Source organism: Ranitomeya variabilis, chromosome 5, assembly GCF_051348905.1.
Source record: "Ranitomeya variabilis isolate aRanVar5 chromosome 5, aRanVar5.hap1, whole genome shotgun sequence".
Taxonomy (NCBI): Eukaryota; Metazoa; Chordata; class Amphibia; order Anura; family Dendrobatidae; genus Ranitomeya; species Ranitomeya variabilis.
The window spans coordinates 661,616,282-661,631,301 of record NC_135236.1 but is presented as its reverse complement, the minus strand read 5'-3'; the positions used below and the strand labels follow the sequence as shown (position 1 = coordinate 661,631,301).

General features: G+C 40.8%; 1 protein-coding gene across 6 annotated transcripts in view; it reads right to left on the bottom strand.

Moving 5' to 3' along the window:
• The window catches only part of CALD1 (caldesmon 1), a 146,141-nt gene that overhangs the window by 53,582 nt on the left and 77,539 nt on the right, over positions 1–15,020 (bottom strand). The gene's annotated exons all lie outside the window — the stretch shown is intronic.

Below are 15,020 nucleotides of genomic sequence, written 5' to 3'. Positions count from 1 at the left end.
GACCCAGTCCTCTGGAGCTGCTGTGTACTAAGGTCTTAAAAGGGGGACACCACTCTTTCATTTAAAGGGTTATTCCTCTCTCAAAAAGTTGTAACCTCTCTAAGGATGAGTGATAACTTGCTGATCAATGGTCATTAAATGGCAATATAAGAATCTTTGTAATGTATCTTATCAGAAATCCTTGCTTCTTTCTCCGTGTGTGAGCCACTTTTACCTCTGTGCCTCCAGAAATCATCATTCATTCTGAAATCCTGCTTAAATTTTTTTTCCCAGTATAAGACGGACTCTTAGCTCACTGAGGGATCAGAATACCGTATTGAGAAGTCTATGGACAAGGAAGGGACACACACACACAAACCTCTGAGCTGTCTCTTTCTAGTAAATTTTGTTACTTACTTCAGTGCTGGATTCACAGCTACACTGCACAGTACTCTTGTATAATGCCTTGCATGTTGCTGCTTTCTGGATTCACAGCTGCACTGCTCACTACTACTATATAATGTCATCCATGCTGCTGCTTCCAAACATTCTACAGACACATGAGCAGGAATCCCTCATACCGATGTGCGCTGCGTATGGGAGACATCATAGCAGCTAGCCTCTACCCACTAGCTGAGAGACAACAGAAAATTAGAGATAGAGGCTGCAGAAGGGAAAACTGATGAAAAAGGAGATTAGGGCATTCGCCTTCTACATTTTCAGCTTAGATTATCTCTTTTTATCAACATGTACAAATTCACAACAGAACAACAGAAACGTCGATGGAGAGGAGGGGGATGCAGCTGCAGTTCCTTTCTCAAATTCTCAGTGTCTCAGTGAAACAGCATGAAAGGGAGGAGAAAAGAGGATCTGCAAACCCATTTGATTAGCTCAAAGTTATTATTTTACTCTTTGTCTGGGGCGAAAGAGTGTGTGGGTACAACAAGAAAAAGATGGAGGTTTTTCTTAAACACAGGATTAAGATTTGTAGTAGACAGAGTGAAGGCGCCGCACACATCAAGGCACTTGGAAATGCTTCTAATAGGATTTATTGTCAGTATTTCACATCTATTGTAAGTACAGAATTACGTTAACGTTTCAGGTGAAAGCCCTTCATCAGACATATAGGCTATGTTTGATGCATATAGGTCAAAGAGGTCCAGGAACCGAGGTGGGATACCCCCAAACAGGGACGACCAGGATTCAACTTTATCAAGCCTTAATTTTGATTAATTAGGATTAAGATTCTTTGTCTCAATGATATAATGATATAATTAACTAATGGTGTCTCACATGGTTTATGGCTTTGACATCCAGCAGGCAAATTTTCGATTCCACTTACTGGTTGGAAGTAATGGTGGTCATTTTTGGCTTATCTAGGATCCCAAAAACACAACCAGACCAATCTATGGACAAGAGTGGTGGCGCTATTTCATGAAAGAAGGCAATTATGGGCAACTCCCCATCACGGTCAACTGACATCAGAGACAAAGGACGTGGAAATGTCAGACATTGGTTGGGTGTGATGTTGGGTATCTCTGTGGCGTCTAGTGGTTTGGGCTTGATATAAAGTGGCGCAACCTCTATGGAATCTGGTAGGGTCTTACGTCGAGTAATTACACATCTGAGCCCAGGCTATTAGACCCTCTAAACAAATAATCAGCCTTATAGTTTGTTATTTTTTTATGTAAACCAGCAGCTTGGCTTTCATGATGGCCGTGGTAATGGTGGTAGTGGTGGGGAGTTTAGAAAACTTGACGTTACCATTAATGGAAACCGATAGAACCATAGAAGAATGTTCTAAATTCCCATAATAAACAAGCGGAGGCCGCCCAACCGCAGTAGTCAAACTTGTCAGTCAATCTTAAGTCTTAAGAGTACACAAAGCTCGGAGATTTGTCTGGAGGACCATACTATGCCGTCACGCTCAGTTGAGTTGTCGTTATATTTGAAGATTTTCTATGAAAGAGCTTCTTGTTATTATTTTTACTTTAAAGTGATTGAGAGCAAATGGAAGAACGTAAAGATGTGACAATTGGTTTATGGTTGGATCATCTATGGATCGCGACTGTACGGCTTAACAGATGCCATACTCCTGTGGCACATTAGAGCCTGAAGAAGTCAACCAAGGCTCTTCAGTGAAGGACCTTATTAGATTTCTGCAGGTTAACAAGGATGAGAACACATCAAGAGCGTAATGTAAAGTCCCAAATCAGTAGCGAGACCTTCACCCTACCGATTATCTCCAACTTGCTTCACTTGGTTCTTCATAAGTTCTAAAGGTACCTTGAGACCTCATAGACACCGGGGCACAGGTGCCGGCTGCTAACAATACACCCATGTGAGACTATGGTTGACTGTGGTGAAAAGTAAGGTACGGTTACATCTTGATAAATTTATGCAAAGTGTTCTAAATTCTATAAGAAAGAATTGGATACATCCACCTTATAAGTCAAGTTTTGAGTCCTTCAAAAGTAATGGACTTCAATCTGTAGACAGCTGTTTTGGGGTTATTGCCCCTCATCGGTTCTGAGCAAGATACTGATTCTTGTTGGTTTGGTGGTTGAGTTGGTGGCAGATCTTTGATGTAGGTTTAGAAGGCTAGTGTTTCATCTTGTGGAGACCACCAGCAGATGTAGATAAATAATTTCAGTAAGTGAAACTAGAGAGAACTTTCTACTGGAAGATGAACCTCCATGATCATGAGGTTACCATTCGGTGTCGCTATAAGATGTTGCCAAAAATTTTGGTTTTAGAAAAAAGTTTTAAAGTTAAAAACGTATTCTACTGCCTTGGGAATTAGGCAGAAGATGGACTTTTTACAAAGTTTATAAACTGAAAATAGCTTAGGTCCTAGCTATCACATCTAGGATGGAGAGAAGTATTGCAAAAGGGTCACAGGACATTTTAGGGATTGGTACCGTGTCCTTACCAAATGCATATTGTGTTATGTGTCCTAGTGGCTTCTTGTGAACTCATCTCGTTGAGCTCTTGGTGGTATTATTTTGGGACATTGTCTGGCACAGTTATGTGAGCACCATATGTTCTTAAGATATTATATGAGGACCTTCACACTTGAAAAATACATTGAACTTCCTCAAGTACTACCATGAAGCACATCGCCTCCCAGTGATTATCCCCCATTGACCTTATACCTCTGCTATTTATCTACTGCCAATCTGGGTGTAAACTGAGTATAATAGAATAATGAACATGTGCTGCTTTAAGGAAATCCAGAACAAAGACCTATTTAGTGCATGTGAACGTGTGACAATCAATAGGCCCGAGCGTTCCCTTCCAAAATATTTTCTCTATTTCTCTTGAACACAAGCCTGAAAACAGATACATTGGGAAACGCTTAAGGTTTTCCGCTAAAGTCGTTCCAGACTTCCTTAAATACACAAGAACATGTCAATTAATTAATGAAGAACAGTAATTGTGAATTAGCATTCTGCCAAGTTCAGCTGATTCTCGTCTCAACCTCCAGAGGCTGTCGAAAAGCCAAGAACAGAACATACATATGTAGATGTAAAAGAAGATACAGAGCCAGCAGGCGTGTAGACTTTCACAGAACAAGCAGTATCAGACAGTGTTATCATAGGTCCGGACCATGCCATCTGGAAGCAAGTACGGTCATTGGATAACACCCCAAGGAAACTTGCCGGTGGTGTAGTTCGAAGTGGGACTAGTAAAGGCACGTGCATCAAGTACTGGGAAGGGGCATCGGCAAACCACTCTGCTTGGCCAGGGTATTAGATACGGAGCTGAATCTTTGTCTCAGGTGAAGACCATCAGGATCTTTCATATTGAGATGGGAAGGGAATGGTTGTACCACTAATCATCAGCAAGAGACCCTCTAAAACTGTACTGAGTTCTGGGGAGCTGTTATAACCTGTACAGTTGCACGCTGTCCTTGTGTGACGTGTGTGATGTTCTTACGTGACCTGTGCGCTGTGCCCTATGCTTGTGTGACAAGTGCGCTGTGCTTGTGTGACGCATGCTCTATGCTTGTTTGACACGTGCACTGTACTTGTGTGATGCGTGCCCTGTGCTTGTGTGACATGTGCCCTGTGCTTGTGTGACATGTGCCCTGTGCTTGTGTGACGCATGCTCTATGCTTGTGTGATGCGTGTGTGAGGGAGGGCCAGGGCCATAGTTGTGGCCAAGACTAATGGTCTTTGCACACCCTGGCCTCCTGTCACATGCAAACAATGTTCTTTTATAAGGGTACTCGCCTCACTTATCTGTACCACCCGGATCCCTTCTCAGTTGTTGCAGGATCCGTTCACACAAATTGAGACACAGTCCAGCTTTAACTTCAAACATGAACTTTTACATGTTACTGTTCGCAGCACATCCTTTTCAGTTACACTTTTAGCATCGGGTTCCATACATTTCACATTTCTTACTTTTCCCTGCCTCTCCTCTTTCGGCCTCGAGGACATGCCCGGGTCGTACCACTTCTTACGGTAACGCAGCATTCTCCCTGTCCAAACTCACTGTGCCTGGGGTTTCCCTCAGCCGTTTCACTCCAGATCTGAGGGCATCAGCCCACGCGGCGAGTTGCCACATTATGGAGCCACCTGTGTCCCTATTCTGTCCTGGCCCTGCTTTCAGCCTTCGCCTCAACACAGCTATAATCCGCTGCTTAGATATTCTTCTGGCCCAGCAGGCCCTGGATGGCTGGGTACTGAACTTAACGTTGCGCAGCTGCTGGGTAGCCTGGGCTCTTGCGCCCAACCAAGCTGCCTGGCCCTACTGAATCTAACTAGGAAGGTCTTCCTATCTTACCCCAGCTAGCTCCTCCTATGGTTAACTATTTACACCACTAATTATGATACGGTGTCATGGGCCCCATCTAGTGGTCCGAACAGGGTACTACGCTTTCCCTATGCTCATAGCAAAACATAGCAATACATATAACACTTACATGAAGGTAACATTTAACCTGGGGTAAGGGAGTATTACACGATCGTGGTACACCCCTTACACTAGCACTGCACTGTGTGATGCATATCCTGTGCTTGTGTAACGTGTGCTCAATGCTTGTGTGACACGTGCGCTGTGCTTGTGTGACATGTGCCCTGTGCTTGTGTGACATGTGGGCTGTGCTTATGAGACGAGTGCGCTGTGCTTATGCGATGCTTGGGAATGGGGCCATTATGTGTGACGTTATTACAGGATGGGGGACACTATTACAAGATAGGTGCCAGGACAGGGGAACATTACTAGAGAATTGAGGATATTATTACAGGATGGAGGCTAGGACAAAGGACATTACAACAGGAGCCCATAGATCTGCCCAACATGCTGGTGGGAGTCCCGGTCCAAATTTTGCACTTAGGCCAATATGACACCAGTTATGCCACTGGGCGTAACGGTGACAGACTCACTTTAGATAGTATTTTTTTTTTTAGAACCACAGCCACCACATGCTGCCTATGAAGTCAATGGAAGCAATATAATCTGTATTTTGGAGATTTGTCTGCCGGGAGCAAACAAAATGTCCTCTTTTTCAGAAGTCTCCTTTGACAATCCAGGCGAGTAGTCAAGTATATGGGCGTTACTGAGATTTAATTGCAGCACAGAATTTTTTTTATTTTTTTTTTTATTAATTCCCTTTTTGTGACATTATTTCTCACTTTTTCTTGAAGTGCTCTAAAGGACATGGCCCTCCTTGGGGAGCACGTAATAATTTGCCCCCTGTTATTCTAAGCCATCTACGAGCCTGAGATGAAGACAAAATAAAGCCTCCATTCATTGCATACTTTGTGGTGACAGCTCGCTGAGATATCTAGCTTCTATTCAAATAGTTTCACAAAATTCACAGAATGCCCATAGGATTGCCTAAAAGGGAAATGTATATTTATTTTAACTTGCTCCAGATTTGGCAACTTGTGTGTGGATTTAAGGACATACTCCCACAAACATGGGAATAGGAGCTAGCAAAAATTCCTTTACTCTGGCATCTAATGGTCTAAAAACATGATTGTTCTCCAAAACCAAGAGGAGAGAAAGTTCTAAAAAGATAAAAATATATGTCCTTTCTGGTGACTATCAGGTGAGACACTGGCTGATATGTTGTGTCCCATACACAAGACATATATACATGAGAAATGCCTGCTTTTCTGTGTACATGTAGAACATGTATAGCAGCAGCATGGAGGACAATGTTCAGTAGTACTAAGTACTGTAGCTGTGAATCCAGCTCTGCAGCATGGAGTAAAGTAAGTAGTAGTACTGAGGAATGTAGCTGTTAATCCATCTCTGCAGCATGGAGGACAATATGCAGTAGTACTGACTAGTGTAGCTATGAGTTAAGCTCCACAGCATGGAGTATAATATGCAGTTGTACTGAGTAGTGTAGCTGTGAATCCAGCTCTGCAGCATGGAGGACAATATGTAGTAGTACTGAGTAATGTACCTGTGAATACAGCTCTGCAGCATGGAGATCAATATGCTATAGTACTGAGTAGTGTAGCAGTAAAACCAAGTATTGTAGCTGTGAATCCAGCTCTGCAGCATGAAGGACAGTATGTAGTAGTACTGAGGAATGTAGCTGTGAATCCAGCTCTGTAGCATGGAGGTCAACATGCGGTAGTATTGAGTTGTGCAGCTGTGAATCAAGTTCTGCAGCATGGAGGACAATAGGCACTAGGACTGAATAGTGTAGTTGTGAGTCCAACTCTGCAGCATGTAGATCAATATCCAGTAGTGCAGAGTAGTGTAGCCATGAATCCAGCTAGCTCAGCAGCATGAAGGACAATATTCAGTAGTACTGGGTAGTGTAGCTCTGAATCCAGCACTGCAACATGGAGGTCAATATCCAGTAGCACTGAGTAGTGTAGCTGTGAATCCAGCTCGGGAACGAGCTAAAGCACTTACGAAAAAAAAAACAGCATAATTTGTCACTCCTCTCTCCATGGTCTTCAATATCCAGCTGTGAACTTTGGTCTCTCGGTCCATCTTGTTTCGATCAAAACAGATTTTATCCATTTTGGCGAAGTGAATGATGAGTTTAGAAGGCAGGGAAAAAAGAAATAGTGGCTCATAAGTGGGGAAAGAAGCAGATTTCTCTGAGAACGAGATCTTGTTACCTCTGACTTCCGGGGCGGTGGTCACGTCTATGCTGCTGTAATCACAGGACTTGCCGTAATCTTTAGTATTTATGACACCTAAGAGGCCATAATCCTGCAGTCCCATTCACTGAATAAACTAGTAGTAAGCTAAACAGGGAAGATAAGTGCGAAGAGAATCAGCATTCACCAGTCTCCCTTATCACCAGCCGGTTGTAAAAGGGGGAAGCCATGTCTAAGGGAAGGCTCTGTCTGGGAATGTACTGCCGCATTGGTCTCCAGCCAGCTTATAATAAGTCTAAAGACGGCGCGCTGATATATTTATTTCATGGGAGCAACATTTGTTCAAAAAGAGGAAAAATAATATGTTAAAAATTGAGACAAAATAGAAAAATAAAATGGTGCCGTTGGCTCCTGGAGGTTGAAAGCTTTTTAGAAAGTTCAGGCTCATTTTATTGGAATGTAACAAGATATCCGAGACCTGGCACAAAATACAAAATCTTACAGCTATTAATCCCCGCAAAGATGATAATGAAGTGGTGAGTGGTGGGAGTGTAAGAGAGGACCAGCATTACACAGGCCGGGGCGAAACGGAGCTAAAGAACGCGGCGAAACTTGTAGACATGCTCTGCTGTGACCAACGAACAGGCCGTAATTATAGAAAGGGGAAATAACACTACGGGATTTGGAAAACATATCTATCCATCCATCACATCCCTCTATTATCTAGCTATTATCTATTATCTATTTACCTATTATCTATCTATCATATTAATCTATCTAAAAAAAAAAAAAGGAGCAGCTCTGCGTAAGACATCACATTTATTTGCCATCTTCAGGATCCCGACTCCAAATCCTCCAGCCTGTATGTACATGGGATTGGCTGCAGCCGTGATGTGGACAGCAGACATGATGTGACTGCTGAACTCCATTTCCTATACTATAGGGCCTGTATGAATCATACTAATATAATTAAAACATATGCAAAACTTGAATCTCCTGAGTTTTTGTCTTTAAAAGGGTTAGTTTTCCTAATCTCCATTTATATCAAAATACAAAATAGGAAACCTTGCAGTTTTCATTCTCGTCAATAAACCTTTTATTGGCCCCATATGTCCTGTTATGGGTGATGACACAGCTCACCTCCTCCTCCTGTACAATGACTGATAACACCTCTATATACAGTAGATAACACAGGATCCACCATTCACAATAGGTGATGTCACAGCTCACCTCCTCCTAATGTACAATGATTGATAACACCTCTATATACAGTAGATAACACAGGATCCACCATTCACAATAGGTGATGTCACAGCTCACCTCCTCCTAATGTACAATGATTGATAACACCTCTATATACAGTAGATAACACCGGATCCCCCATTCTCAATAGGTGATGTCACAGCTCACCTTCTCCTCCTGTACAATGACTGATAACACCTCTTATATAGTTGATTACATTGGATCCACCATTCACAATAGATGATGACACAGCTCACCTCCTCCTGTACAATGACTGATAATACCTCTATATACAGTAGATAACACAGGATCCACCATTCACAATAGGTGATATCACAGCTCACCTCCTCCTCCTGTACAATGACTGATAACACCTCTATATACAGTAGATAACACAGGATCCCCCATTCTCAATAGGTGATGTCACAGCTCACCTTCTCCTCCTGTACAATGACTGATAACACCTCTTATATAGTTGATTACATTGGATCCACCATTCACAATAGATGTCACAGCTCACCTCCTCCTGTACAATGACTGATAATACCTCTATATACAGTAGATAACACAGGATCCACCATTCACAATAGGTGATGTCACAGCTCACCTCCTGCTCCTCCTGTACAATCACTGATAACACCTCTTATATAGTTGATTACATTGGATCCACCATTCACAATAGGTGATATCACAGCTCACCTCCTCCCCTTTCCTCTACAATCACTTTTTCCTACATCAAATGAGTCAGAGTCAGTTCATCATGTCTGTATGGCTGCTGAAAAGAACATGATGTATGATTCTAATATTTATTAAATTCATAAATACAGTAACTTTACATAAACCCTATTTTAAACAATAGGTCATTTTCTATTGATACAATTCTTTTAAACATTCAAAAAGGAATATTTAAGTCCTACACTGGGACCGCCCATGAGGAACTGCCAAATCAATATTTAAGCCCTGCACTGGGACCGCCCATGAGGAACCTCCAAAACATCATCCCTACCCTTATAATGTGTGCTTTCAACATTTCCTGCCCATTTTTTTCTGCTCAGGTTGCTGTAAAGTTTCGGAAAGATCTTGACTTTTGACAAGCATGTATTAATATTGATATATTCTACATAAAAATGCGATAGAAGAGATGGAATCTCCCAGTCTCCTCGCCCTATAGAAATCCTCTAATTTCTGACACATAATTTTACTAATTTTACCATTTGCTGAGAAGGTAAAAATTCCCGTCTCTGCAAATCTGTGGAATTTTTTTTTTTTAAACTTCTTAACAATACATATGTTGTATATAGTTTGACGAACAGCTACAGTATTTAATACGTCCCCGAAGATGGAAGTGAATTTACAAAAGCTCCCTCTGTCTGCAGCTGCATAAGAGCTTGGATCGCTCGGCAGAAAAATCAACAAATACGGAATGCCAAGAAGCTTTTTAAGTGGGATTTGTGGATTACAGATCAAGCTCGAAGGTCATTCTGCCTATACGTGACGGGGACCGAAATATCTCCAAGGTGGCCGTCTAGGAGGAGAAGCATGAGGGAGCACTTTAGTTTTCTCAGACAAATGATCTTTGCTACATCATGTTTCTATCAAGAGCAAACGTCTAAAATACTTTCTCTCTGAACCGTTCCAGTAGGAGAATTTTTCATTTTTTTTTTCCCCCGAAATGTAATACCTTCCCCGGCATATTTTAATATATATTATGTATTTGAGCGGTTTAATATATACTCACAATGGGGGTTCGAAGAGAACAGTGTTGATGAGATGGAATATTGTAAAAAAAAAAAAGTTGGCTACTATGTTCTAAAATGTTTTTGAAAAATTAGGCGGCTTCTATTCTGTAGCCCTATAGTAGACCCTTAGTATAGATTTGGGATTTTTCGAGCAGGGGTGTAAAAGTAGGATTCCAAAGTCCCTTGGAAAATATCCACCAAAATATATCATGATCCCAAATTTTATGACCATGATAAAAAAATATATATATGTACCGGTATATATACATACACACACATACATCTATATACCCTAGTAAGGAATTCAGAGTATATAGGGAAGGTGTTTCTCATTTAGCGCTTTTGCCTTTTAGCTAAAGGAAAGAGAAACTAAAAAAAATGAATTTCGGGCTTTGGAGGACCCGAAATGTCTATTGATTTGCAATTCTTTGTTTCTCCTGTGGAGGCGCTGCAGAAAAATTTTGTTCAGGAAAAACTAAAAAGAAAATATGTATTTCGGGCTTTGGAGGACCCGGAGTGTCTATTGATTTGCAATTCTTTGTTTCTCCTGTGGAGGCGCTGCAGAAAAATTTTGTTCAGGAAAAACTAAAAAGAAAATATGTATTTCGGGCTTTGGAGGACCCGGAGTGTCTATTGATTTGCAATTCTTTGTTTCTCCTGTGGAGGCGCTGCAGAAAAATTTTGTTTAGGAAAAACTAAAAAAATTATGCATTTCGGGCTTTGGAGGACCCAGGGTGTCTATCGATTAGCAATGTTTTGTTTCTCCTGTGGTGGCAATGGAGTGAAATTGTATTTAGGAGAAATGAAAAAAAATGCATATTTTTAACGTTTCTCATAAGTGCAATTTTTCTGCAGCGCCACAACAGGAGCAAAACAAAAAACAAAAAAAAAAAAGCACAAAATATTGCAAATCAGTACACACACCAGGTCCTTCAATGTTTTGTATTTTTTTTGCTCCTGTAGTGGCGCTGCAGAGAAACTGCAATTAGGAAAACTATAAAAAATACTACATTTAGAGGACCTGGGGTGTCTATCGAGTTGCAATGCTTTGTTTCTCCTGTGGGGGCGCTGCAGTGGAATGGTATTTTTAATTATCAAAAAATAATTCATTTCGAGCTTTGGAAGATCTGGCGTGTCTACCGTATTGCAATGGGTTTTTTTTGCTACTATAGTGGCGCTGCAGAAAAATTTAATTTAGGAGAAACTGTAAAGAAAAAATTATTTCGGGGCTTTGGAGGACCTGGCAAGTATATTGATTTGCAACTTTTTTTCTTTATTTTGCCCATGCACTGGTGTTGCAGAGAAATTGCATTTAGGAAAAACTGTATGAATCTTTGTGTCTATTAATTTACAATAAGGTTTTTTTTTTTTTTGCAACTGTAGTGGCGCTGCAGAGAAATTGCATTTAGGAAAAAATAAAAAACTTTTGGGCTTTGGAGGACTGGGTGTGTCTATGGATTTGCATAGTTTTGGGGATTTTTTTGTAGTGGCGCTGCAGAGAAATTGCTTTTATGAGAAACCCTAAAAAAACAATTTTGGGCATACGAGGAACTTTTATAAAAGCCTATTGATTCGAAATAATTTGCAATATGTTTTTTCTTTTCGCTCCTGTAGTGGAGCTGCAGAGAAAGTGCATTTGGGAAAAACTATAAAAAAAATATACTTTTCGGGCTTTGGAGGACCCAGTGTGTCTATTGATTCGCAACTATTTTTTTTTTGCTACTGTAGTGGTGCTGCAGAGAAATTGCATTTATGAGAGACTATAAAAAAATGCATTTTGGATTGTCGAGGAACTTTGTGAGTATTGATTTGCAATAAGGTTTTGTTTTTTTTGTGCTCCTGTAGTTTTGGGGCTTTGGGGGACCCAATATGTCTATTGATTTGCAAGTATTTTTTTTTTTTGCTCCTGTAGTTTTGGGGCTTTGGAGGACCCAATAGGTCTGCTGATTTGCAACTATTTTTTCTTTTTGCTCCTGTAGTGGCGCTGCAGAGAAAGTGGATTTATTAAAAACTATAAAAATAAGTTTGGTGCTTTGACAGACCCAGTGTGTCTATTCATTTGGAATGTTATTTTTTTGCCTATGTAGTGGCACTGCAGAGAAATTTAATTTAGGAAAAACTAAAAAAAAAAAAATGAATTTCAATCTTGGAGGACCCAAAGTGTCTATTGACTTGTAATGCCTTGTTTTGCCTGTGGAGGCGCTGCAAATAAATTGAGCAATTGCTTCTAGGTTGCTCTACCAATCGCTGGTGATTCTAACAGTCTGTCTGTGATTAATCCATTGTCGGGAAGCCAACCAGCCCTGGGTTTCGTATAAAAAAACGATGCCAAAATTTACCTTATAAGACAAAAGTCAAAGGGAAATGTTAGCAGAACCTTATTGAATTTCCAGTATTAAAAAAAATTAAAAAAAAATCTTTAACAGTTGCCAACCCCGGTTCCTAAGCTGAATATTATTATTTCATTTCCGTTCTCACTTTTTTTGTCACAATGATCTCCAACACCAATGACATTTTGCACAATAGATGAAGATGAAAAAAGTCAGCACTCGGGGTGGGATTTGCTCGGGGTGGGATAGCAGGATACTCCATTGGCCCATAGCCCATAACCGGCCAGTGACTCACCCGATCAGCGTGGGTGAGGTCATGTGGGGTGACCAAACTACCTCGAAAAATCCCAGCTTCTCTAAAACATAGTGAATATATAATCAGAATTTTTGACCCAGTCCCAGGACAGCTGTTAACCTTACATCCTGTATAGATACACCCCTGATTAAACACTGATTTCATATTCTCCTAAAAATGGAGTGGCGGAGAGACAATTGGTGTGCAGAAGCGGCAGCTGAACGATTTTACATAGACAGATCATTATTTCAACAAGAATTGTGTAATACTTCACATTCCCTGTGGGGGAGCTGCAGGGAAAGTGAGCACTAGCTGTCATATTCCACCACAGAATACAGCTGATCTCTGGAGGTCTGGCAGGAGGACTCCTTCTTAATAGCCTTAAGACCCTAAATCTTTAATAAGACTGCGCCCTATCATCAGAAAATGACCTAAGGATTAAATCAGGGTTTTTTTTGTTAAATTTATTTTTTACAAATTTTTCGCAATGTTATTTTTTTCCCCGTATCACAATCTGTATTGAAAATAAAAAAATAGGAATCTTGCAATTCTTACACCGGCCACCAGGGATTTTTTTAAATCTTACTTCCTGTTGTTTCAGGAATCAATACATGTACATTAGCCACAATGGTTGGAACCTGACCTCATCTTTGTATTAAAAGCATCTAATGAGCACGTGCAAAGGTTATTGTGAAGGGAGGGAGAGCTGTGCCATCATCTATTGTGAATGGTGGATTCTGTGTTGTCAGCTGTGTATAGAGGTGTTATCAGTCATTGTACAGGAGGAGGAGGTGGGCTGTGACATCACCTATTGTGAATGGTGGATCCTGTGTAATCTACTGTATATAGAGGTGTTATCAGTCATTTTACAGGAGGAGGAGGTGAGCTGTGACATCACCTATTGTGAATGGTGAATCCTGTGTTATCTACTGTATATAGAGGTGTTATCAGCCATTGTACAGAAGGAGGAGGTGAGCTGTGACATCATCTATTGTGAATGGTGGATCCTGTGTTATTTACTGTATATAGAGGTGATATCAGTTATTGTACAGGAGGAGGAGGAGGTGAGCTGTGACATCACCTATTGTGAATGTGGATCCTGTGTTATCTGCTGTATATAGAGGTGTTATCAGTCATAGTAAAGGAGGATTAGGTGAGCTGTGACATCACCTATTGTGAATGGTGGATACTGTGGTATCTACTGTATATAGAGATGTTATCAGTCATTGTAAATGAGGAGGAGGTGAGCTGTGACATCACCTATTGTGAATGGTGGATCCTGTGTTATCTACTGTATATAGAGGTGTTATCAGTCATTGTACAGGAGGAGGAGGTGAGCTGTGACATCACCTACTGAGATTGGTGCATGTTGTATTATCAGCTGTATATAGAGGTATTACCGGTCATTGTAATCCTGATTCACATGATACGAAAACTCCTGTAAACTCTTCCTAAAAGAACAGGAAGAGTTTATAAAAGCCTGAATAACTAGTGTGAAAAAGGCAAGATTACATTTTTTTTATTATTAAAGAGTGTGATATAAAAAAAAACAATGGCAAAAATGTTTTAAAAATAAATGTGCAAAAAAGTTGATTAACTTCTGACGATAGCTTCCCTTTATTAATTGAAATTAGAGAGCCTGTGATTATACCCTGGTTCTTTTGCCTAAGTGGTCCAGAGATGCCAGTCTGCCATAAAACAAGTCATCATGGCTACATACCTGCCATTCTGGAAGGATATTGACTTGTCTTCATAAGTTTTTCCCAGAGCCATACCCCTTGTTTCAAGCCATGCCCCTCCATACCACATATACACTCCTTCATTCTGCATCAGGACTCTGGGGTCTCTGTCTAACATGCAACAAAATAAGACACACTACTACATACTTCCTAGCTTTTAGCAATGTCCTGACTATGCTGTGTAAGGTTTGTGTCTACCACTCCTGCTCTTTTCTCAAGCCAGACCACTCCTACTCCCCCTTATTCTGCATGTGAACTCTGTCCACTCTGATTTGCTTCAAAATAAAACCAACTATTACATACTTCCCAACTTTTAACAATGTTCTGACTTTGCTGTTTAAGGTTTTTCTCCAGATCTTCTCCTCTTTTCTCAAACCAGGCGCCTCTGGCCCTCTTCTACACCCCTTATTCTACATGTGGACTGTGGGGCTCTGTCTGACTTACAACAAAATAAGACCAACTACTTCATACTTCCCAACTTTTAGCAATGTCCTGACTATGCTGTGTAAAGTTTTTCTCCAGAGCTTCTCCTCCTTTCTCAAGCCAGTCCCCTCCACACAACCTTTTTGTCCCTTTAATCTGTTTTTGGATTGACTGGGTTGTCTAGGTGTTACAAG